The 27136-nt window shown below is 39.2% G+C and overlaps 1 protein-coding gene across 3 annotated transcripts in view; it reads right to left on the bottom strand.

The window, feature by feature from the left end:
• Positions 1-27136, bottom strand: part of LOC146404875 (uncharacterized) — a 240250-nt gene that overhangs the window by 26500 nt on the left and 186614 nt on the right. For 2 of the 3 annotated variants that reach the window (XR_014842237.1, XR_014842239.1), the window contains exon 3: positions 6261-6358. The gene's annotated coding sequence lies outside the window, so the exon portion shown is untranslated. Of the gene's footprint in view, positions 1-2819; positions 3032-6260; positions 6359-27136 lie in introns of all 3 variants that reach the window. The other variant, XR_014842234.1, reaches the window with a different exon arrangement.

The raw sequence follows: 27136 nt of genomic DNA on the forward strand, positions 1-27136 counted from the left end.
CATGTTGTTTAGTCTCCACGTATTTGTGTTTTTTGCAGTTTTTTTCTTGTTGTTGATTTCCAGTCGTATAGTGTTGTGGTCGGAGAAGATGCTTGATATGATTTCAATTTTCTTAAAGTTAGCGAGGTTGGATTTGAAGCCCAGGATGTGATCAATCTTAGAGAACGTTCCATGTGCACTTGAGAAGAATGTGTATTCTGTTGCTTTTGGATGGAATGTCCTATAAATATCTAAGTCCATCGGTCTAATGCTTCCTTCAGGGCCTGTGTTTCCTTACTGAATTTCTGTCTGGATGATCTGTCCATTGCTGTAAGTGGGGTGTTAAAGTCCCCCCCCATGATTGTGTTATTGTCAATTTGTCCTTTTAAGGTTGTTATCAGTTGCCTTATATATTGTGGTGAACCTAGGGTGGGTGTGTAGATATTTGAAATTGTTATATCTTCTTCTTGGATTGATCCTTTGATCATTAGATAGTGATCTTCCTTGTCCCTTATAATATTCTTCATTTTAAAGTCTATTTTGTCTGGTGTGAGTATTGCTACTCCAGCTTTCTTTTGATTCCAGTTTGCATGGAATATTTTCTTCCATCCTCTCACTTTCAATTTGTATGTGTGACTAGAAGAGAAGTGGGTCTCTTGAAGACAGCATATATATTGTTCTTGTTTTTGTATCCATTCAGCCAGTCTATGTCTTTTGGTTGAGGCCTTTAGTCCATTAACATTTAAAGTAGTTATTGATATGTATATTCTTATTGCCATTTTATTAACTGCTTTGGATTTGTTTTTACTGCTCTTTTTTCTTCCCTTCTTCTCTTGTTCTCTCCTCTTGCGGTTTGATGACTATCTTTAGTGTTGTTTTGAGTTGATTTTTCTTATTTGTTTGTGTATCAATTGTAGATTTTTGGTTTGCAGTTTTTCTGAAGTTTTGATATGAGTCTATATATATATATATATATGATTGTTTTAATTTGTTGGTCTCTTAATTGCAAGTGCATCTCCAGTGTCCTGCATTTGTACCCTCCTCTTCTCACAATTTCTGATTTTGGTGGCATAATTGTGTGTGGATGATTTCACATCTTTACTGTATGTATACCTTTGCTGGTGAGCCTTGTCATTTGCGGTATTTTTGTTTCTGGTCGTGGCCTTTTCTTTTCTGTCTAGAGAAGTTCTTTTAGCATTTGTTGTAAAGCTGATTTAGTGTTGCTGAATTCTCTTAGCTTTTGCTTATCTGTGGAGCTTTCAATCTCTCCTTCAAATCTGAATGAGAGCCTTGCTGGGTTAAAGTCATCTTGGTTGGAGGTTTTCTCCTTTCATCATGTTAAGTATATCATGCAACTCCCTTCTGGCCTGCAGAGTTTCTGCTGAAAAATATGCCGATAAACTTATCCGGGTTCCCTTGTATGTCTTTTGCTTCTTTTCCCTAGCTGCTTTCAGTATTTTTTCTTTGTCTTTAATTTTGGTCAGTTTGATCAATACATGTCTTGGGGTATTCCTCCTTGGGTTTATTTTATATGGTACTCGTTCACTTCCTGGATTTGAGAGAGTGGTTCCTTTCCCATGTTAGGGAAGTTTTCAGCTATTTTCTCTTGGAATATTTTTTCTGTCCCCTTCTCTCTCTCTTCTCCTTCTGGCACCCCTATAATATGGATGTTGGTGCATTTCACATTATCCCAGAGTTCTCTGAGACGCTCTTCATTTGTTTTCAATCTTTTTTCTCTTCTCTGTTCCACATACATGATTCCCACTAATCCCGTCCTCCACCTCACTTGTTCATTCTTCTGCCTCCTGTATTCTGCTGTTAGCTGCTTCTAGTGAAATTTTTTATTTCAGTTATTGTATTTTGCATCTCTTCTTGTTTAAGTTTTGTATCTCTTTCCTCAGTGTTTCCTGTAAGTTATCCATCTTTGCCTCCAGTTTATTTCTAATGTCTTGCATCATCTTCAGCATCAACAGTCTAAAGTCTTTTTCCTGGAGGCTGAGGATCTCCTGATCACTTAGCTGTTTTTCTGGGGTTTTTTCTTCTCCCTCATCTGAGTTATAGTTCTCTGTTTTATCATTTTTTATAGGTTTTTGGTGTGGTATAGGTAATAGAGTTGTAGCCTCTCTTACTTCTGGTGTCTGGCTCCCTTGTGACTGAAGTTGGTAGGGGGGCTTGCTGTAGGCTTCCTGATGGGAGGGACCAATACCTGCCCACTGGTAGGTGGAGCAGATTCCTATCCCTCTGGTTGGTGGGGCTTTGTCTCTGGGTGAGATTAGAGGTGGCTGTGTGCATGGGGGTTCTTTAGGCAGCCTGTTTACTGACAGTTGGAGCTGTGATCCCACCTGGGTTGTTTTTTGGCCTGGGGCTTGTCAGCACTGATGTGTGGGGCCAGATTTTCCCAAAATGGCCACCTCTGTGCTGATGAATATTCCCAAGAGCTTTGCTTCCAATGTCCTTCCCCCACAACGAGCCACATTCACCCCTGTTTTCTCAGGAGGTCCTCCAAGAACTGCAGTCAGGTTTGACCCAGATTCCTATGGAGACGTTGCTTTGCCCTGGAACCCAGTGCACGTGAAAGTCTGTGTGCGCCTTTTAAGATTGGGGTTTCCATTTCCCCCAGTCCTGTAGAGCTCCTGTGCATAAGTCCCATTGGCCTTCAATGCCAGATGCTTTGGGGGCTCTTTCTCCCAGTGCTAGCTCCCCACATGTGGGAGTTTGATGCGGGGCTCAGAACTCTCACTGTTGTAGGTGAGTCTCTGTGAAATAGTTACTTTCTAGTCTGTGGGGCTTCCCACCCAGGAGGTATGGGGTTGCTTATATCGTGTAATTGCCCCTCCTACCTTTTGATGTGGCCTCCTCTTTGTCTTCTGGAGTAGGATATCTTTTTGAAAGTTTCTGGTTCATTTGTTTGAAGATTGCTCAGTATTTGGTTGTAAATTTTGTTGTTTTTAGGAGCGAAGTTGAGCTTCAGTCCTTCTATTCTGCCATCTTAATCCCATGTCAAGGGAACTCTTCTTGTGCACTTTAGTGGGAATGTAAATTGGTGTGGCCACTATGGAAAACAGTATGGAAGATCCTCAAAAAATTAAAAATAGAACTACCATACGATCTAGCAATTCTATTTCTGATAATGTATCCAAAGGAAACAAAATTACTGACACAAAAAGATCTATGTACCCCTGTATTCTGAGCAGTACTATTTACAATAGCCAAGACAAGGAAACAATCTAAATGTCCATCAGTGGAGATACACACACACACACGCACATTCACACAAACAGGTACATACATACATATAATGCAATATTATTCAACCATGAAAAATAAGGAAATCCTTCTATTTGCAACCGCATGGGTGGACATTGAAGGCATTATGCTGAATGAGATTAAGTCAGACTGAGAAAGACAAATACCATATGATCTCACTTATATGTGGAATCTAAAAACCAAACTCATAGAAAAAGAGATCAGATTTGCGGTTACCAGAGGTGGAGGAGAGAGGGAGGGGGAATTGAAAGAAGCTGGTTAAAAGGTACAAACTTCCAATTAAAAGATAAATAAGTACTAGAGTTGTTTTTACAACATGATACTACAGCTGACACTGTTCTATGATATATAGGAAAGTTGTTAAGGGAGTAAATCCTAAGAATTCTCATCATGAGACAAAAATGTTTTTCCTTTTTTCTTTGGTTTCCTTTTATTCTATCTATATGAGAAAATGGATGTTAGCAATACCTATTGTGGTAATCATTTCACAATATATATATATAAATCAAAACACCATGCTGTCATGCTTAAACAGTGATATGTCAATTATTTCTCAATAAAACTGGAAGAAAGGAGAGGAGGCCAGAGACTGAATATGAGCTTCAGCTGCAACCTACGGCCTAGCTGCAGCAATGCCAGGTCTTTTAACCCACTATGCTGGGCCAGGGATCAAACCTGCATCCCGGCACTGCAGAGATGCCATGTGGTGGGAACTCCAATGACAGTAATAAAATGTTATAGACATTAAATATTTACATCAATAAATTTCATTCTCAAAACATCTGAAATTCTAAAACTATGAATCAGAATCAGTATGCACCTAATAGCAATTTTCCTTTACTATATGCATTAGTTATTGGTTACTTTTTATGTTCTCCTATTTATTTCACAAATTTTACATTTCAAAAGCAAAATGTATCAGGAGTTGCCTGGTGGCCTAGCAGTTAAGGATCCAGTACTGTCACTGTTGTGGCTTGAGTCACTGATGTGGCACAGGTTCGATCCCTGGCCCAGGAACTTCTGCATGCTGTGGGTGAGGCCAAAAAGTATATATATTTTGAAATAATTTTAGACAACAATTGCAAAAATAGTACACAGTTTCCTTTATGTTTTTTCCAACTTCCCCTATTGTATAGCATCTTACATAACCATCGTACAATGATCGAAACAAAGTATTAACATTGATACAACAATAATAACAAATATATAGACCTTATTCTATTCAAATTTCAGTGGTTTTCCCGCTAAGGTCCATATTCTGGTCTAGGAACCAATCCAGGATCTCATATTGCTCTTTGATCCTTTCAACATGGCCCCATCTATTTTTGAGCACTTCGTTACTACATAGCATGCTCTTTTTAAGAGAATGATTCAACTGTTTTTTTATAAAGTTGATATATATCCATTATAATAAAGTCAAGTAATATAGAGTACTATAAAACACAATGTAAAAATTATACAAAAATTTACCATGAAAGAACATGACATGAAAGAACAACTATTAACATTTTATTATCATTGTTCCTGACATTTCTTTAGACATATCTACAATTAAAAGGATAGATAACGTGATAGAATTTTGATTGAATAAAATTATTTTTAGTAAAAGTGTTGCTAAAAATATTAAAGCCGTTTTTGGTTTGTTTTTTGTTTACTTTTGAGGTTTTTTTGGTTGGTTTGGTTTGTTTTTGTTTTTGTTTTTTGGCTGTGCCCACAGCTTGTATAAGTCCAGGGATGGAACTCATGCCAAGCAGCGACCTGAGCTGCTGCAGTGAAAACACTGGATCCTTAACCCACTGCACCACAAAGGAACTCCCAAACACAATTTATTATATAGCTCACAGGTCTACAGATCTGTGGGGGTTGTACTGGCTTGACTGATCATGGGTGAATCACCTAAGTATCTATGGGCAGGAAGGACACAGGTCAGCTGGAGCCTGGCTGTTCTACAATCCCCTCACTCACACGTTGTGGCAGTTGGTTATCTCTTGGCAGGAGCAATGGGGTGACTTTGCTGTGTGATCTCTCATCCTCTAGCAGGATAGCCCAGGTGTGTTCACATACCAGCAGCAGAGTTGCAGGAAAGAGACTAGAAGCATGTAAGACCTCAGAGCTGTCACAAGATGATACTAGTCAAAGCAAGCCACAAAACCAGCCCAGATTCAGGCTGATTATCCATATCATTCATATGGACTGATGTTGATCATTCAAGTATCAAATTTTCATCATAGCATTATTCACTCAATCTGCAGATTTAAGTATTTATTTTGGGATTATTTTCCTTTTACATTTTAAAACATATTTTGTTTCATTTGTTCATTTCTTTTTTTCAAACACAAATTACATATTTGTTGGATAGTCTTTACTGGTCACTCATGTCTATCTTCCTTATAATCTTTTTTTACTACTGTTATGTCTACCTAGAAGGTCTTCTTAGATATTTATTTTGTTTTTTTCCAAATTGAAGTATAGTTGATTTACATTATTGTGTTAGTTTCAGGAGTACAGCATAGTGATTCAGTTATTTCTGGACCACTCATGTTATCCAGGTTTCAGATAAATTATTTCACAGTCAGAGAGACTTTTCCTGGTCACTTGATCTAAAAAAAGCCTCACCTTTTTATTCTCTATTATATAGTCCTATTTTATGCTTTTTATAGTACTAGGTAAGTTTAGTCTTTTCATTTTCTCTACCCCCATTCTAGATTGTGAGCTCCATGAGGGCAGAGATGCTGCCAACTTTAAACACTGTTAAAATCCATCATCTTCCACCACTCTTGGCATATGAGGTATTCAGGAATTATACGTTGAATAAATGAGTGAAAGTTCTGTTCTTAGTCAGATTTATTCTTATTTTTTGTTGCACATAGTATGGCTTTTTTTTCTCTGTAATATTTTTCATTTACATGTACCTTCTATAATTTCTTTGCAAGTAGAGAGAACTCTTTTTCCGAACTCTTCTTCTGTTTATTTGGAAATTTTCTCTGGTTGTTATTTATATTTCTTTGTCTTACCTTCCTTTCTTCTTTATTTTCCCTCTCATTTCAAAACAGATCTATGGGGGTGGTTCTTCCTGATCAATATTCATCTCATAGACCGGCTGAAAGACAGTCTGTGGAGGAAGGGAAGTAGTGAAAAATGTTAGTAAGCTCAAAGAGAATGTATTGCCTCCTAGAACCTCTCATCAAATCATTACTCAGTCTTTGGCATTTAGGAGCTTGGTAATTTGTAAAATGCTGTTCCCTCTACTCTCTTCATCACATATCACTTTTGGTCATCTATACAACTAGGAGAATAAATAGTGGATAAAAATTGTGTGTCAGCCTGGTTTCCCCTTGAATTCTACCTGCCACATTCTGTGGCATCTAACTGGGTCTCTAAGGGGAGAGTTCTCCTCTGCTGTGTCTCTCTGTGCCTCTGGATCGTATGTCACTTAAAGAATCCTTGGATGGGCATTTCAGTGGAGTCTCACTTGCTCTTGGGGAAATGTCCCTCTTGCTCAAGGTCTGAGGATATGTTGTTATTTCTCAGTGTTTTTCCCCATTTTGGTCCAGATTTCACAGGTTTGCTACATAGTTTGTGGCTTAAAATTGTAGTAATATCCTTATTTTACTGGAAACCAAAATACTATCTCTATTTTTCATTCTTTTTGAGATTTTTTTTTTTTTTTTTTTGACTGCACCTATGGTATGTGAAATTTCCTGGGCCAGGGATCGAACCTGAGCCACAGCAGCAACCTGAGCTGCCATAGCAACAAAGTTGGATCCTTAATGTGCTGCACCACAGGGTATCTCCTCTTTTTGAGATTTTTGAGGAAGGGAAGGGGGATAATTAATCTTTAACCAAAACTCACTTTGCGTTTTTCCAATTGCATTTGACAAATTTGTTTTACAGAGTATGGGAGAGGCTGCATGTGTCATTCACCTACCAGGTTTAAGGCTTAGATAGGAATTCTCATAAGTTTATCTACATTTTAATTATATCCCATCACCTTTATCCTCTATTCCCTTTGCTCTGTTTTTCTCTACCTCAATATCTCTAGAGGCTCTTTTTTGTTATGTTTGTTTGTTTGTTGCCTCCCAGTGTCAACTCAATATTCTCTTTTCCTCCTTTGACAGTGATTTTCTTTGTCATATTTGAAGCAAGAGATCTCCTAGTCCTTATCTCCCTAACTTTGCTAAGTTAATCCCCAAAGTCCTTTGGCCTCTAACCCAGAGTGACTTAACAAACACCCCACCTTTACCACAATAGTCACACTAATTGTTGCCTTTGCTTATTGAATGTTTACTTTATGACAGTAATGCTGCTAAAGCTTGTGCCTACATCATCCCAGGTAATCCTTCCAATAAACCAAAAAAAGTTAGTATAATTACCTTCAGTTCAAGAGTAGGGCTGTGAACAATAACTTGTTCTTAAAACTCCAGAATTATACTCAAAGAGACCACTCTTATTTGCTCAAAAAAAAAAAAATACTTTGAAAGAGGTTCTTAAGGTGGTTGAGCTCTTATAACATCAGAAAAGGGGATGAGGGCAGAAGTTTGAAAAGAAAAATTGTTGCATTGCTACAGGAAGGATAAGAAGAAAAACAAAAGGAGAGGAAAGGGGTTGAGGAAGTTGGAGACCAGCGCTAAGAAAGAGCCAAGACATTCCTGGGACTCTCCCATCTGAAGTGCGGGCCCTGCCACTCCTGCATAGGTTGGCTGTGCACCTCTGGGTCTCTCCTCATCCCCAAATCTTCCATTCATCTGATGTGCACACAATGCCTAGCACAGGGTGGGTGTTCTTTAATTCTTATGAAAAGTCCTTGGTTTCCCATCTCAGGAATGCCTCAAAGGTCAAACCTGCACGTATGGGATCATGGGCTCGAGATACATAAGGAGCATGAGAACAGAATCCCTCAGGAACTGGAAAATCGTTGAGTGGGAGGGTTTGAACATTTATTAGGCATAGGATTGTGGTGCTGTGGAGGGAGGGGGATATATTAAGCCAATGCTTCCCTCTATCTTAAGAAAGACCACAGGGTTTAATGTCATTTGAGTTTTATGTATGTAAAGAAAATGAGGCTTAGAGAAAGTAAACAACTTGCTCAATGACATGTAAATGATGATGGAGGGCCTTTTTTGCTGTTTAACAAACATATCCAGTTCCTTTCTGTTCAGGATATCTTTGGGGAAGTGTTTCCTCCCAGATCTGTGCATTGCCAGCTCTTTCTTATCCTTTAGATTTTCACTCAAATCATCTTCTCAGAGATAACTTCCTCCACGTCCTATCAGAAACAGTCATCATGACTGAGTCACTCTGTTGTACAGCAGAAATTGGCACAACATTGTAAATCAGCTATACTCTAATAAAAAAAGAAAGAATCATTATGATACCCACACCACACTCAATCTCTCTCTCCTCCTCATGCTTCATTTTTCTCAAGAATAGCACGTTTTACTATCAGACATAATATTACATTTTTGATTTCTAGTCTGGCTCCTCTAGTAGGATAGAAGCTTCAGGAGGACAGAGATTTCTGTCTCGTACTCATCACTGTATCCATGGCACCTGGTACAGAGTTCAGCATTTAGATGGTGCTCAGTAAAGATTTGATAAGTATACTCGCTAAGTATTCATTGGGTGCCTCCTTTATGTAGAGATAGTTTCTTGCCTTTATCATTTCCAACTGATCAAATGCAACCTAGTCCACCAGTTTCCAGGATAGCCATACAGACCACTTATTTTCTTTAGAACTGAGCCAAATTATGCATTATACCTGTTATCACAAATAACTGCAGCTACTTATTAACTTACTTTGAAAATAACTTCAAGGAGCTCTAGTGAAAAGCCACCACTACTTCACTCAAATGCTTGTTGTCACAGAAATGGCCTTTCCCTGCATGAGTACTCAAAGTCACCAAACTGCCATCTAATGGTTTACACATCAGGGATAAGGAGGCAGCAACGCTTGAGTAGTTAAGAACAGTCTCTAAAACCAGACTGGAGGGAGTTTCCATTGTGGCTCAGCAGGTTACGAACCCAACTAGTATCCATGAGGATATTGGTTCAATCCTTGGTGGGTTAAGGATCCAATGTTGCTGTGAGTTGTGGTGTAGGTTGCAGATATGGCTCAGATTTGGAGTTGCTATGGCTGTGGTGTGGGCCAGAAGCTGCAGCTCCAATTCAACCCCTAGCCTGGGAACTTCCATATGCCACAGGTGTGGCCCTGAAAAGGAAAAACAAAATAAATAAAAATAAAAATAAAAATAAATAAAATCAGACTGGATTAAATTTCAACTCTGTGAGCTAGGTAATAATAGTACCTTCCCCAAAGGGCAGTTGTGAGAAAAACTTATCAAGAGCAGTAAGACAAGGGCAGAGGATCCATGTAGAAAAGTTGATGAGCAGACCAGCTAATTTAAATCAATGAACACTTCCTGGAAGAAGGAACTCTTGGCCAGAGTTTTAAAGAAAACTGAAAGCATGACTTGAAGGAGAAGATGGCAATCTTGAAATCCAAGGAAAGGAATTCTGATTGGGAGCTGAAAGCCACAGTGGACTTCAGAAAAGAGCTGTTCCCCAGGTGGAGTGACATGAGCAAAAGATGAGGGGCTAAGCTAGAAGTCATGGGTTCCTGTCCACACATGTCAACTGGGTAAACTTAGGCCAGTTTCTTTCTGTTTCTCTTTCTCTCTTTCTTTCTTTCTCTCTTTCTTTCTCTCTCTCTCTCTTTCTTTCGTTCTTTCTCTCTCTCTTTCTTTCTTTCTCTTTCCTTCCTTCCTTCCTTCTTTCTTTTCCCTCCCTTCCTCCTGCCTTCCTTTCTTTCTTTCTCTTATTTTAATGGTCTCATCTGTGACATATGGAAGTCACCAGGCCAGGGACTGAATCCAAGCTGCAGCTGCAACCTACTCCACAGCTGTACCAATTCTGGTTCCTTTAACCCACTGCACCAGGCCAGGGATTGAACCCACACCTCTGTAGCAACCAGAGCTGCTGCAGTCTGATTTTTAAATCACTGTGCCACAGTGGTAACTCCAGGCAGGTTTCATTCTACCTGAACCCATTTTCTCATCTGTTAACTGTGATGACAGTAACCCAGACCTATGGATTTGTGCAAAATCCAAGTGATTAGCAAGTAATATTTGTGAAAATGTTTATAATTTGTTGTGGACAAAGAATATCATGTACCTTATCAGTAGACAAAGGATGTTGCAGCCATCAGGCCATCAGCCATTTCAGCTTCCCCAGCTGTATACCCTGAGGGGATTCAGGATGGAAAAGAACAAGATACATACCAAAGGTGTGATTTTTAATGAGCCCAGACTCTTGCGTTTTTCCATACATAGAACAGTACTAAATTCATCAACTTGAGATGTCTGGTTTTTCTCTTTAACACTTTAACATATTTTGATATTCAGCTACCTGGTTTTGAGCAAAAACTCCTACATGTCCTGACACCTCCCTTACCTTTTTGAAACAGTCCCTTAGAACTACCTAAAAGGCTTTCTCCTAGGCCTAAGTCCTTGGTTTGTCCACAAAATAAAACATAATTCTCAACTTTCAGGTTGCGCTTTTTTTTTTTTAGTCAACACTGTACAGAACTTTCCTAATACATACACTGATCTGATCCAGTAACATGGTAGCATAATAAAGAAAAGAATTTCAGAGTTAGGTTAGAAAGAACTGGGTTTAAATCCCTGTGCCGTCATCTACTAACTTTATGCATTTGAGTTGATGACTTATTCTCCTTGAGCCTTACTCTCTCATCTGTAAAAGGAGTCTAACTTGCCAAGGTTAGACTATATCTAAAGCACCTAGTAAAGCACCCAGCATGTCATCCCCATCATTACCACTGTGACTAATGTTAGTCTAAACACTAACCATCTGCAAGGTGTTGTTCTAAAAGATATATGTGCATTTAGGTAGGTCTTGTTACTCTGAAGCCTAGAGAGGTTAAGTAACTTGCCCAAAGCCACACAGGTAGAAGTGGTGGAGTCAGGATTAGAATCTGGCAGTGGAGTTCAGCACACCAGGGTAGTTAGCAACAATGCATAGCGAAAATCGGGCACTGAATTCAGGCCAATTTTTGGAGAGTTCCTTTGCGAAGTAACAGGCTTTCAGAACTCAGGTTTTCCAAGGAACTTGATAGTGGGCAAGAGAAATCCCTCAGGAAGATCCTTCTTACCTGCTCTTAAGTGCTTATTCTGTGAGAGAAAATATAATTGACGCCACTTCCAGGAAGAAAGGAAGCTGGGTTAATAATGGAAATAAAGCACCTGCTACAACATTTGACATGTCCACCCATATTTGTAAAACTCCTGAAAATAATCCCCATCAGCTCTGGAGTTACTTGGATCAGTAAGGAATGTTGCTAAACCCACAGAAAACTAGGTGATGGGCTGGAATGAAAACCTTGCTATGTATGCAAGGCAGTAACCTGATTTGCATCAGTTGAAAGGGTGAGAAATGGCAGGCAAGCAGAGGTGGCTCCTTCACTCCAAAGAGATCTGCTGTTGCATTCTCTCATTGGCATGTGAGGCCATAAGTCCACACGGCTTAAACCTTACACAATTTCCTCTGGAGGAATCATATGCCTATTTCTAAATTCTTTATGCCTGCCCTCTGGGCCACAGGTCAGAGACTAGTGGGCAGAAGGCATCAGACCATCCTTGCAAAAGACTTTTCCATCATTTGGCTAGGGTGGAAAGGATGCTGACTAAAGAAGGTTGATCGTCATCCAGCTCTACAAGAATTGAGTCATTAGCCTCTGCAAGGTTGACCTTTAACACACCCCAAAAGGAGTTCAGGACAGAGATTAGGAATGAGACGTTCTGTGCTCTGAAAAATCTGGCAGAACTAGCCTTCAGATAGTTAGATATTTTCAGGAGAAAATTTTTTGAATTTTTAGATTTTTGAATCTTTCTATACTTGATAAAAGCACTAAAACCATTAACTAAGATATTTGTTCCCTATGACTGGCAGCAACCTATTACTGAGATGTGTGCTTGGTTACATGTAACCCCTTCACCAAAATCACATACATACCGACCTCCCCCATTACTCCTTGGAACAGTTTCTCAGCTATCCCAGAGGCTGTCTCCCAGGCTACAGCTTTTACATTACACATTTTTTTTTAAGTCAACAAGAGAAAGAGAGACTTCATTTCATTCCCAGTTTTCCCTCTTAGATATTTCTCACTTATGGAAAATATAAGCAGTGATGCTAGACACACAAAAAGACCTTCAGACCCTTTGTCCAAGAATTCCACCCATATCATCTCTGAGGAGCTGCCATAACAACACCTGAGTCTTTACTAACTCTAAGACTTTGCAGCTCTCTTTAAACATTCATTCCCTTATCTTTTTGAGATCATCTATCTGTCAGTGGGCTGGGTCATGAAATTAATAAAATTTTGGAATGTCACATGCCCAGAAAATTCCTAGGAAGAATGTGGTCATAAAAATAAAATCACAATATTGGGGGGGAGAAAACCTAACAACAACAGAGACAAAAACATAAATTAAAGCAATAAAGCACATCTACTGGGAATGACTGGGGCAAGGCAGAAGGCTCTTCCTACATGCCAAACTGAAATATTCTATTAAGTTTTAAGAAATCATGTTTACAGCAGATATAAATTAAATTAACTGCAAGGCCATAAAATAGAGCAGCTGTTCTCCATCTCCTCTGATGACAGACAAGAGGAAAAGGCTAGTCAGAGGTAAGGAAGACATTCTTCTTGGCAGTGAGGTGAGAACATAACATCAAGGGCACAATAAGGAGAGGCAAGAGAGCTGTGGAGCCATCTCTTCTGCTACACATTTAAGGAGCACAGATTATAGGAATTTTACATGCATATTGAAGTCCTTTGCCCTTGACCATTTCTCTGTACATTTAACTATTTCAATGTAAATAAATGGAACTCCTTACAAAATACTGTGAGAATACAAATGCACTACTAAGACAATTGTGAAAAACAATCAACTGTTAAGCCAAAGTAAAAATGATCATCTTCCTTGTCCTGTGCTGCAGTAGCTTAGCTTAAAGCTGAGAAACTGAATGATTTAAGGACTCTCTGACCTCATCAGCAGCAAGCCTATGCTTAGGAGCTGAGTTAACCAGACACACACAATGCCTGGATCACTTCTGTCTCTACTTGCTGGTCTGAGTTTCCCTAAAATGCTGCATTTTTGAGGGTAATCCAGCATGTCTGCCTTGCCCACCAACCCTGCAGGATCACCTACCGCCTCCATTCCCCAGGGTTCTGGAAGCAGCAAGTGGAATGGCAGATAAGAGGAAGAAAGGATATGATGTTTGGGAAATGTGGCAGGATTCTAGAGATGTCTTACAAACCACAATGAATTCTGCCTCTCTAATGAGGTTTGATTCATATGAATGAACCAATCATTTTTGGACTTTGGTCAATTCCAATGGACTGTTTTGGACAACATTCTAGAAGTAATAATTTCTTAAAGCTACAAAAACATCTTCATCTTACAAAGTTATTTGGGGGAACTTTACTATTTTCTTTTTCTTTTTCATCTTTTTTAGGGCCACACCCATGGCATATGGAGGTTCCCAGGCTAGGGGTCCAATCAGAGCAGTAGCTGCCAGCCCACACCTCAGCTACAGTAATGCCAGATCCTTAACCCACTGAGTGAGGCCAGGGATCAAACCCACAACCTCATGGTTCCAAGTCAGATTTGTTTCGGCGGTGCCACGATGGGAACTCCTACTGTTTTCTTTTTAATTGGTTGCTTTATTTTGTTTTATTGATGAATACTTTAAATACAACGTTTTCTAGATTGAGTCTGTGTGTGAGTGTGTGTGTGTGTGTGTGTGTGTGTGTGTGTGTGTGTAGCAATACATAAAAATGATTATGCACCATGACAAAGTGGGATTTATCCAGGAATGCAAGGGTGATTCAACACACAAAAGCAAATCTATGTTACATGCATGACCAATAGAATAAATGACAAAAACTATATGATGATCTCAATATATGCAGAAAAACCATTTGATAAACTTCAATACCCTTTCATGATAGAAACACTTATCAGATTAGGAAATTCTTCAGCCTGATAAAAAGAATCTATCAACAAACAAACAAACAAAAAAACCCCACAGCTAATTAACATCATAGTAACAGTTGAAGACTGAAAGGTTTTCCCCTAAGATTAGGAACAAGACAAGGACATTTGCTCTCCCCAATTCTATTCAACTTTGTACTGGAAGTTCTAGCCAGGGCAATCATACAAGAAAAGGAAATAAAAGGCATCCGGATCAAAAAGGAAGAAAGTAAAACTATCTCTAGTTACAGATTACATGATCTTGAACATGGACAACCCTAAGAATTAGACATACACACAAAAACTATAAGAAGTAATAAATGAGTTTTGCAAAGTTTCAGGACACAAAATAAATATACAGAAATCAATTGCATTCCTGTATACTACCAATGAACAAACCATAAATGAAATTAAGAAAATTCCATTTCAAATAGCACAAAAAGAATAAAATATTTAGGAATATATTTAATAAAAGCAATGCAAGACTTGTACTCTGAAAACTATAAAACACTTGAAAAAAATTAAAGAATATTTAAATAAATAGAAATACATCCCATGTTTATAAATTGGAAAACTCAATATTGTTAAGATGGCAATAATTCCCAAATTGGTCTATATATATTCAATCCCTATCAAAATCTCAGCTGCCTATTTTATAGTAATTGGTAAACCAATCCTAAAACACATATAGAAATGCAGAAGACCCAGAATAAACAAAACAATCTTGAAGAAAGAGGAATAAAGGTGGTGGGATCACACTTCCTGATTTCAAAATTTACTACATAGTTACAGTAATGAATGCTGGCATAAGGGTAGATATATAGATCAATGGAATAGATCTGACAGTTCAGAAATAAATTCTTATATGTACAGTCAATTGGGTTTTGACAAGTGTATCAATCAGGTTCCCTCAGAAAAACAGAACCAATAGGATATATGTTTATATATTAAGAGATTTATTTTGAGTTATTTGATCATGTAATGTGTGAGGTGGCAAGTATGAAATTTGTAGGGCAGGCCAACAGGCTGAAAAATGCAGGTGAGATTTCTGCAGTATGGTCTTGAGGCAAAATTCCTTCTTTTCCAAGAAGCGTCCATTTTTTTCTCTTAAGGCCTTCAACTGATTGGATGAGGCCCACCACATTATGAAAAGTATTGTCTTATCAACTTAAAGTCAACTGCTATATACGTTTATCACATCTATAAAACACTTTCACAGCAACATCTACACTAGCGTTTGAACAAATGACTCAACACCACAGCTGAGCCAAACTGACACAAAGTTTAACCATCACAAGAAGGGTATCAAGATAATTCAATAGGGAAAAAATAGTCTGTTCAACAAATAGTGCTGGGAAAATTAGATTTCTACATGAAAGTATGAAATTATTCACCTCCCTCATAGCATCTACAAAGCTTGACTCAAAATCCATTGTAGACCTAAAGGTAAGACCTAAAGTAAAAAAGTCTTAGAAGAAAACATAGAAGTAAATCGCAAACTTGGATTAGGGAATGGCTTGTTAGAAATGACACCAAGATCACAAGGGGCAAAAGAGAAAATAAATAAATTAGACTTTATTAAAATAAAAACTTTATGCTTGCTGCTTACTGTGACACAGCTTTGATCTCTGCCCCAGAACTTCCACATGCCATGGGCACAGCCAAAAAAATAAATAAATAACATAAAATTTTAAAAAAGTGATTCAGTGGGGAGCTCCCATTGTGGCACAACAGAAAAAAATCCAACTAGGAACCATGAGGTTGCAGGTTCGATCCCTGGCCTCACCCAGTCGGTTAAGGATCCAGTATTTCCATGAGCTGTGGTGTAGGTTGCAGACATGTCTAGGATCTGGCATTGCTGTGGCTGTGGCATAGGCTGGCAGCTACAGCTCTGATTTGACCCCTAGCCTGGGAACCTCTATATGCTGCGGGTGCAGCCCTAAAAAGACAAAAGACTAAAAAAGAAAAAAAAAAAAAAAGTGGCTCAGTGAGCTAAGGATCTGGTGTTGTCATTGCTGTGGCTTGGGTTCTATCCCTGGTCCTGGAACTTCTGCATGCCACAGGCATGGCCAAAAAAGCATCAAAGGGAAAAAAAGAAAAGAAAAGAAAGAAAGAAAAAGGAAGAAAGAAAGAAAGAAAAAGAAAAAACAAAAACAAAAAACCCAAACCAAAAAACTCTTTGTTCTCTAAAGGATACTATAAAGAAAATAAAAAAGATAACCCCTAGAATGAGAGAAAATATTCACAAATGTAAAGGTATCTGACATAAATCTAACAAAGGACTTATATAAAGAAAATTACAACTCAGTAATGTAAAAACAAGTAACTCAATTTAAAAATGGGCGAAGACTTGAATAGATATTTCTCCAAAGAAGAAATACAAATGGCTTAGAGCAGGTCCTATCATCTAGAACGTATCTTGGCTTCTATCTATTAGCCCATTCACAATTCCCAAAACTTCTTTATCTCTAAAGGTCAGGAGGAGCTAGATGAGGGCTGGGTTGGTTTGATGAGTTAACCACTGATTTATCCATTTGTTAGAATCACTCATCTATTATCTCAATGGATACTTCTTAAATACCTACTGAGGACCAATCATTCTGCAGCCTGCGGAAGTCCTCAGGGGTTCTGTGTGCACAATTTAAAAGCACAGGTAGAGAAGACAAAGGCCCAGTCTCCACCCTCAAGGAATTCACAGAGTTGCACGTGGGACAAATAAGCATCATCAGGAGATGTGGTAAATTTGTCACCTCCGGAGAACAATACCCAGAGCTGTGTTCTTCTCTGCTGGCTTTTCTGACCTCTGTGAACTGCAGCATTTCTGAAGGTCATTTCCTTGAGCTGCTATATCTTTTGGTTCCTTTTTCTTCCCTAAACTAGATTCTTCCTGGGCTCTGGATTCTTTAATGGATTGCAGATGCAAATATGTCACTGATTTCATTTTAGGAGCACTTTTATTGCTTTATGCTATTTCTGGCCATTTTTGTTTTTAGCATGAATAAAACAATTCCACCTGCTTTTTTCATAAGAGGAGTATGGAGGTATTCAAAGGACCTCCCTGATGCTGCATAGAAATTGTTCATTGCTGACCATGGGTCTGCAGCTCTTTTTACATTAGTTGCCATGTAGTTCACTTAAAGTGCATCTTACATTGATAGAGAACAAATGACTTGGATATTGCTGGGGAGCTGTGTTATTGAATATTTTTAGACTTTGAGTCATTTTAAATCAATTAAATATACTTAGGCCTGGACTGATCTCCTATTTGTTAATTTGTTCATCTGTGTTTCCTTTGATTCTTTCCACAAATGCTATAGTGAGTCCCTCTGAACCACACTCTGTGTTGGCATGGGAGAAGTAAACATACAAATAAACACAGACTAAAGCACAATCTCTGCCTCACAGTAAGAAGAAAAAACATGAAAAGGAGAAGAGGATGTCCTATGGATTTCTTATGTTAATCTTCATAACAATCCTACGAAGTAGGTAAATTTTAATCCCCATTTTACAGATGGAATAGTCAAGATTAAGTTACTTGCCCAAGGTCTTGTCATTGTCAAGTACTTCACGGCTCTCTCTAGAGTCCATGAATTATATCACTGTGCTGTTTCCCCAATTAAAATACAGTTTTCTATAGTACAATTTCTAAAAAACATAAAATGAACACAGAGGAAGACACAGAGGGGGAGGGCAAGAAGCACTCCATAGAAGAGAAGGGATTTGAATATATTATTCACCTAGTTCCCAAGTCCCATTTTCCCTTTCTCCCAACAGACGCACATAACAGACATTCTCTGCTTCATCAATGCACAGGAGGGCACACAATGACCCTTAGCACAAAATGCTGGAAATCCATCTGGGCAAGAACATCCCGGAGAACTGAGTCTTATCTCTGTGTCCTATCCCTTGGGTGCCCTGTGTGGGGAAGCACTGAAGATCTCTAGGAATAAATGCACAGGTTCTGTCACCAACTGGGTCTCCATCATTCCTACAAAGAGAACCCATCATCAGTGGATAGGAGCTCTAGAAACATAGATTTCAGTTTAATAAATGGAATTATTCAGTTCAGTGCTTGCTAGACTCCAGTCTGGATTTGGAGACAGAGGGGATTTGGACAGAGGAGCAGTGTATGACCCATTTCCCTGGAGGTCACCACCAAGCTACTACCCTCCCCAGCAATAGCTTCACATGTACAGGCAATTGTTAAGCCAGCCACATACTCAACATCCCTTAAATAAAAGTGACTATTTATCTTACTTGTCTAGTCCAAGTCCTGCTTTGTGTTTGTTGTGCCAGTATAACCATCAATATCTCTGTTTTTATTTCATTCTCTAAGTGTCCCCATTTAGATGATAAATTAACCAGTCACATGATTTACAGGTGTGGGGGAGTATAGTATCCTAGAATTCCTGGATTAAAATCCTACCTCTAATACTCATTAGCTCTACAACATAGGCACATTACCCAAATTCTCCCTGCCCTGGATTCCTCAATTATAAAAGGACGCTAATAACAATACCTACCTCACAGGATTGTTGTGAAGACTAAGTGAACCACTACATATAAAATTCTTAAAATGGTACCCAGCAGAGTAAGGAGCATGTAAGTGTTTACTGTCAGTATTGGTTTGTATTGATTGCCATATTGATTTGTTGGTTAATTTATAGTTCTTAAGTGCTTCATTATATTCCTTGACCCTTGTAAGAGTTCTATGAGGTAGGAGAGAAATACATACTGTTTTCCCCATTTTATATCTCTAGGAGAGAAATACATACTGTTTTCCCCATTTTATATCTCAGGAAATTGAGATTCTGAAAGGGTATATGATATGCTTAGCATTAAACAGCTAATAAATGTCAGGATTGGATTCCTGGATGAGGAATTCCATTATACACTGTCCTTGCTCAACTTTGGAGTATGTGATGCAAAGAATTCTCTTGTTGTTAGGAAAAGTTTTAGTCTAGATTAGCACCTCTCAACAGATGGACAGTAAAGCCACAAAGGTTGGTGTTAGTGTTTCAGGATATCTATATCATTAATGGTAGGCCTGGGATCTGTTTCCATTATTATTTTCTAAAATTAGTAAGAAAACTTTTAAAATACTTTTACCTTTTATTAAAATGGATCTCAGTGTCCACACAAATATTGAGAGGCCCTAGTGGGTGGCTGATGGGAATCAGAGAAGGATATTTTGACTTAGCTTTCCTTCAGTGCCCAGCTCAGCACACCATCCGCTTTCAGGGTGGGTTTGATCATCATACACTGTTTAAGTTGTATTTATTCTTAGTCTCACATTATGTAAGTATATCATAATAGATTGTTGGCTAAAGACAGGAAGCATAAGGAGCACTCACATTAAAATCAAGTTAATCAAGAGCATAAATATAATTACTCATTTGGCAAATCTGTCTCATGGTACTATTTACTGGATTTGTTCATTGTGTTCATCTCTGCAAAATTCTCATTAAGAAGTCTGCAGTACTTCAGAACCAATGTTGAAAAAATAAACTATGTTGTGAGCCACTCACAAATGAACCTTTCCACAGAAAAGAAAATCATGGACTTGGAGAATAGACTTGTGGTCGCCAAGGGGAAGGGGGAAGGAGTGGGATGGATTGGGAATTTGGAGTTAATAGATGCAGACTATTGCCTATGGAGTGCATTACCAATGAGATCCTGCTGTGTAGCCCTGGGAGCTATGTCTAGTCACTTATGATGGAGCATGATAATGTGAAAAAAAGGATTGTATACTTGTATTTGTAACTGGGTCACCATGCTGTATAGTAGAAAACTGACAGAACACTGTAAACCAGCTATAATGGAAATAAATAAATTAAATAAATAAATAAATAAATAAATAAATTATAGACACCATATCTGATTTGGCATTTTTGAGAGAATAATATCAATATTGTTATGGGCTGAAATGTGTCCCCCCCCCCCAATTCTTATGTTGAAGCCTTAACCCCAAATACCTCAGAAAATGACTATATTTGAAGAGAGGCTATTTAAAGAGGCAATTAAGGTAAAAGGGTGACTTTAGAGTGAGCCCTAATATAATATGACTATCCACATCTTTATAAGAAGAGGAAATCTAAACAGAGGTTTATATGAAGGAGAACTGTGTGAAAACCCAGGTAGAAGATGACCATTTTGAGAAAAGCTTTGGAGAAGCTTCAAGTGTCCTTGCCACTGGAACTTCTAGCCTCCAGACTGTGAGAAAATAAATTTTTGCTGTATCGGAATTCATATTGTGGCTCAGTGGAAACAAATCTGACCAGCATTCATGAGGACGCAGGTTCGATCCCTGACCTTGCTCAGTGGGTAAAGGATCCAGCGTTGCCATGAGCTGTGGTACAGGTCATAGCTGTGGCAAGGATCCAGCATCACTGTGAGGGTGGTGTAGGCCAGCAGCTACAGCTTTGATCCAACCCCTAGCCTGGGAATCTCCATATGTTGTGGTGTGGCCCAAAAAAGACAAAATAAATAAATAAATAAATTTATTTCTGCTGTGTGAGCCAACCAGTCCGCGGTACTTTGACATGACAGCCCTAGCAAAAAAGTACAAGTAGATAAAACAGTGCAGCGTTTACTATTCCAACACTTTTACAATGTTTACAAAGCATTTTTCTCATGGAAACCTCACAATAACTCTCTCATCCCTCTCTGAGGGGTGTTACTACCATCTCCTGATTGTACAACAGAAAACTTAGCACAAGCAAAGTATACAATTTGCTCCATATTACACACCTAGTAAACGACAGCTGGATTTGAACCCAGGTTGTCTGATTTCACTATGTTCGTAATCAGGAGTAAGTCTATTCTCAAAAATATTTGCAAAGAAGGACTTACAAATTCCAGCCTGAAAGTATCTCTCTGGTCTTTCCATTTGAAAACAAAATGCAAAACTATTAAGAGAAACTAGTTTTTATAAGAATAATTTGAAAAAAATTCCAAATATGTCATGAAGTTATTTTGATGACATAAAGTTAAATTTCAATTTATTTTAGTATGCTTTTGTGGCTCACATCATGTTTTCTTATATAATCAAGCTTCAAATGAAAAATGAGAAAGTAAAAATAAATGAGTTAAACCAGGTTTTATATATACGTGATATATTTACATATAAATCATATAATCATATATGATTATTAAATAGTGACTTAAAATTACCATAGAAAATTTGACATTATATTTCTGCCAAATAAAAGGTTACATGCATTGCATCTTTATCATATCCAGATTAAATTCATTCACTCATTTGTTCCACAGGCATTTACTGAGCTTTACCAACATTGCAGCCAATAGATTAGATAATGAGGATAAAAGATAACAAGAAAGACATGATCCTATCCTTGTGGAGCTCACAGTCTCAAAAATAATAAATATAGGTTAGAAAACAAATCCAATCATTATAAATTATGAAAGATCTAAACCAGGATAGAGAGCAAAGCTGAGGAATTTCCTCTAGATGTGGTAGACAGGAAAATCTTGCTGACATACAAACTAAGACCTGAAGGAGGAGATGGAGCTGAACTGAAGGCAAGAGCATTTAGGGTGGGAAATGAGTAGTTCTGAGCAACTGAAGGAAGAGGAAAGAACTGTAAGAGATGAGGTTGGAGAGAGGTCCAGGTCAGGCGGGGCCTTAGGGGCTATTGTAAGTAGTTCTGACTTCACACTCAATGCAGTGGAAAGTCACGATGGATTTTAAGTGGGGGCATAACAAGTGGTGTACTCTGGTGATGGGCTTTAAGGAAGCACTTCTACTGCTTCGTGGAGATGGATTGCAAAAAGCAAAGCACTTGTGGAAAGACTCAGTAAGAGGCTCTTGTAATATTCCAGGTGGTAAGTGTTCACTACAGTGGTGGCAGCATAGATGAAAGGGAGATGAATTTGAGATGTATTGTGCTGGTAAAGTTGTCAGACTTGATATATATAAATTGCTTATGGAAGAGTGGAAGGGGTGGAAAGGGAAAGGGAAAAATCAAAGATGACTCCCAAAGCTTTTGGGAGGGTGGTGGTTCCATATCCTGAGATGATCCATCACAACTTTCCCCAGCATTCTGAGATGGACAAGTGTGTATGTGGCAGGGGGTGGGGGTGGGGGGGCAGCGGTTACAGAAGGATGCAGTCCAGGATAGTAGATCCTTACTATCATCAAGTCTCAGGCTCCTTCCATTCTCCTGCTTTGCCACCTTAGTCCATGACGTTCATTCTCATGGTCCCAAGATGGCTGCTATACTTCCAGCCCCATATCCATGCTTGAAACAGGAAGATGAGGCATTCCCATAGTGGCTCAGTGGTTAACGAATCCGATTGGGAACCGTGGGGTTGCGGGTTCAATCCCTGGCCTCACTCAGTGGGTTGGGGATCCAGCATTGCCATAAGCTGTGGTGTTGGTCACAGATGCGGCTCGGATCCCACGTAGCTGTGGCTCTGGCGTAGGCCGGCAGCTGCAGATCTGACTGGACCCCTAGTCTGGGAACCTCCATATACCACAGGTGCAGCCATAAAAAAGACAAAAAAAAAAATCAAAAACAGGAAGATGAAAAAGAAAGCAATATGTAAGAAAGAAATAGTGAAATCTGAAAAAAAGAAAGAAAAGAAAATTTGCTTGAATTTCCCACAGACTTCTGCTTATATCTCCTTGGCCAAAGTTATATCAAAAGACTAGCCCTTGTTGCAAGGGACCCTGGGAAACGTAGCTTTACATTTGCATTGATTAAGCCCCTAATAAAACCAGATTCTCTGATTAGGATATTGGGTAGACAACTAGCAGTGTCTGATAAGCCATCCTCTGCTTGAGTTAGCCTGTGAATCCGAGCAGGCTGTAGGACAATGTATTTTTATTTTTTATTCTTTTTTTTTTTTATAGATTGGTTATTTATTTATTTATATATTTATTTGTCTTTTTGCCTTTTCTAGGGCCGCTCCCACGGCATATGGAGGTTCCCAGGCTAGGGGTAGAATCGGAGCTGCAGCCACCAGCCTACGCCAGAGCCACAGCAACGCCAGATCTGAGCCGCGTCTGTGACCTACACCATGGCTCACGGCAATGCCAGATCCTTAACCCACTGAGCAAGGGCAGGGACCGAACCCTCAACCTAATGGTTCCTAGTCGGATTCGTTAACCATTGCACCACAACGGGACCTCTGGACAATGTATTTTTAAATGTAGCTGGATCCCAGTTCTTTATGAATGAGCAAAATGCATAAATTCTGGCAAATCTGGATCTGTCCTAGTCCAGATTATAGAAAATCTTTCATGTGTGAAAAGGAAAAACTAATCTTCAGGAATTGTCCACTGAGCCATTTCCCAACTGCATCCTCACTGCCAAACTTTACTCTTTTCATAGAGATTATGTCACATGGAAGCATTACCATCAGGCTTGGTGTCCTGCCACAGGTATGCTCAAACCAAATGTCCTAAGAGGATGGCCAAATTGAATGTTAGCTCTTTTATCTCACATATGGCCTTATGACTCTTGGAAGGTGAGTATTAACAGATTTAGCCATAAGACAGCAGTCTCCTCATCACAGTCTCCAGGGCAGTCCAGATAACCTAGGTATACTAGCCATCTCTTCCCAACATGTGTCTCTGGGATGCTAAAGCCCTTATTTTCTGTGAGCTCAGGGCCCCCTTTACCAGAACCAAGAAACCTGGCAGAAAGCAGAGGCCTGTCTAGAAGCTGTAGCCCATTACCCTTGCACAAAGATAGCCTGTACTCTGCTGGAATCTAATCTGGAAACGTTTAATACATTTGCAGCACAAGTGCCAGCTACTTTACTCAAGAGAAGGCATGGTCATTTTTATATATATATTTTTTTTCTCTTAAAGAGAAATTTCAAACTGGATAAAAAGCAACCTCCTCAATACGCCTATCAGACTGATAATGAAAACATTCCTCAACGCAGGGAAGAAGTGTGGCCAACAATGAAAAGAAAGTGAAAGAAGACACACAAGAAAGAGAGAGAGAGAGAGAGAGAGAGAGAGAGAGAGAGAGAGAGAGAGAGAGAGGAAGGAAGAAAGAAAAGAAAAAGAAGGGACAGGCTCTCCCATTAAGTTGAACCAGACGCTACTTTCTCTGGAAGAAATTCAGCAAATGAGTGTTTTGTCAAGTTACTCTAATGAAAACAGGGACAATTAAGACAGCACAAACCATCCCCAAATGCTCAAGTTCAGGATTTGCTGAACATCCAAAGCTATTTTCCAAATGTTTGGGGTTTGGCACAGTCCAGGCTCACGGTTGGGAAGTTTTCCTGAAGGGTCTGTCTAAATGCTCCTATTTTTATTCCATTTCCTTGCAGTTAATATCCGGCTAATTCATTTGTTCCAAATTCTGCATTTGATACATGTTAGATATCATCAGACTCTGCATGTGCCTATTCCCTTTCATGTGGTTCACAGAACTTTCAGAGTATTGCCTTCATGCCTGGTTTTCAGACCAGGCACGGATTGCTTTTTCTTTTTCCACCATTTTTGGGGATTGTGAGAAACTGTGTCAAGGATGGAAGGGGACCGTGTCATGTGTGGTGCTGCACAAGGATCTGGAATATTGGTTTTGAGAAACGTTTCCCAAAGCCTCAGGGAGATGTGATAGCCAACCTCACAGTTTTGAAAGATGGCATTTGGAGAGGGATTAGATCTACTCTCTCAGGTCCCAGAAGAGTAGAATTAGGACCAGAGACATGTGTGGGCTTAATATAAGAAGGACTCTCATGTTAAAGCAGCCAGGAAAAGCAAGAGATGGGTCTGTATCAGAGGTTTGTAATGGATTCTCCACTAATTTTTGGTGTCTGAATATAGATTAATGAAGCTATTCAAATACAGACTGAATAGTTGGATTAAAAGATCTTATTTTATTTTATTTTATTTTATTTTGCTTTTTAGGGCCACACTCGTGGCATATGGAGGTTCCCAGGCTAGGAGGGTCGAATTGGAGCTACAGCTGCCAGCCTACACCACAGCCACAGGAATGCAGAATCCAAGCCATGTCTGCAACCTATACCACAGCTCATGGCAACACCAGATTCTTAACCCACTGAGCAAGGCCAGGGATCGAACCCACAACGTCATGGTTCCTAGTCAGATTTGTTTCTGCTGTGTCACATCGGGAACTCCTGGATTAAAAGATCTTAAAGTACCTTTCTTTAAACGTTGTGTACTGAATCCACAACACTTAGCATAGTGCCTAGTACATAAAAGGTGCTCAATAATTATTCGTTGAATGAATGGATAGGTAATTGAATGAAAACTCACACAATTTGACAGTATCAAGCATGGTGACAACCCTGAAAAACTGGAGCAGGTAGAAAGGAAGCTCTGGATGTATTAAAGGTGGCCATCCTTGTCTCTGATCAGGGCCATTGTTTTCTGCCTCTGAGAGGCAAAGTCTAAAGTCTAAAGAAGGCAATCATCTTGACTCAACTTCCTTCTTTAGCATTTCTCTGGGCCTCGGTTGAAACTGTTCTTGTGCTGCCACATAAAGTGGCATCTGGACCTGCAGCTGAGAGTGTGTGGGACATGGCAACCTCTGAGCCTGATGGGGCTGAAATGACACTTGTGCCCTCTTATGATTAAGCAGATTATTAAGTAAAACCATGCCATGTTACAGAGCCCTGAGAGGATCCTGGGACACGAACTAACACCTTGCCCAACCATTTATTCAATAACCATTTCTGAAGGCTTGCTCATTATCAGTTCTGTGCACACTGGGAAAGAGAGGATTTGGGACGAGGCACAAGTGGGCATGGCTAATGACTCAGCCTAGCTGCAGAAGGAAAGGCTGGGTGTCCCCTCAATTCAGGCAGTCGAAACAGAATGGGCCTCAGCATTCCCAGAAGTAACAACTACATTTTCAGCTTTTATAGCTCAAATCATCCTGGTTTTATTGTGGAATCTGAGGCAAATAGAGAAATTCAAGAGCCAGATCTTCAAAGTGCAGGAAGGAGAATTTGCACTGATAAACATCAATTTTAATCAGTATTATTTAGCATTAAAATCTCATTTAGTAGTCACAAAAATTCAACAGAGTAGGAATATATATATCCATTTTATAGGTCAGGAAACAGGATTTGAAAAGTAATATGAATTGCCCAAGATCACACTGCAAATACTAACAGGATGCAAGGATCAAACTAATTCTGCTTGATCTAAGGGTCGGTGTTCAGCACTTCTAGGAGAGCTCAACACACATTCAGTTTTCAAGGTTGTTTGTTATTATTCTTTGCCTGGAGAAGAGCCTAACTCAGTCCTTGACCTGAAGTATCTTCCGCTCCCTGAGATTTTCACACAGATAAAAAAATTAAGGAGTGAGGCTACATCAATCATTTCCCAATATATCCCAATAGTCTGAGAGGAAATATTTTCAGAGTGGGGAACACTGTAGATCTGAGTTTGTGAAAAATTACTTTTTTTGAAAGTCTCAGCTCTTTTCCACTCACTTCAGAAGGTAGGTGCCCAATCTTTATTCCAACTTCTGAGGCTTACTAAGCAAGTGTGCCTGTGAAGCCAGTTCATCATACTGCATATACGACTTCACAAATCAAGAGTAATTCTACGTGGTCAAAAGATGAGATCTAGCCTAGTTCCATCACTTAATAGCCACATTTTTTGGGACAGAGTTCTTCACCTTTGAAGGTCAGTTTCCTTGAGTGTCAAATGGGATGGGAGTGACCTCAAAAAACTAGGACCAGATAAGGAAAAAGTATGTGAAGACATTTTGTCACCTGTAAAAGGCTAATCATATGAATGCAGTCATCATTATTTCAGTTCTTTTCTATGGAAATTAAAACATCTCTGATTTCAAATGACAGGGGGAAAAGGAAGTCCTAAGTTG

This window comes from Sus scrofa, chromosome 3 (genome assembly GCF_054392235.1).
Source record: "Sus scrofa isolate SSC_HxYL_T2T_F1_AM1 chromosome 3, Sscrofa_HxYL_maternal_Yorkshire_Landrace_v2.0, whole genome shotgun sequence".
Classification (NCBI taxonomy): Eukaryota; Metazoa; Chordata; class Mammalia; order Artiodactyla; family Suidae; genus Sus; species Sus scrofa.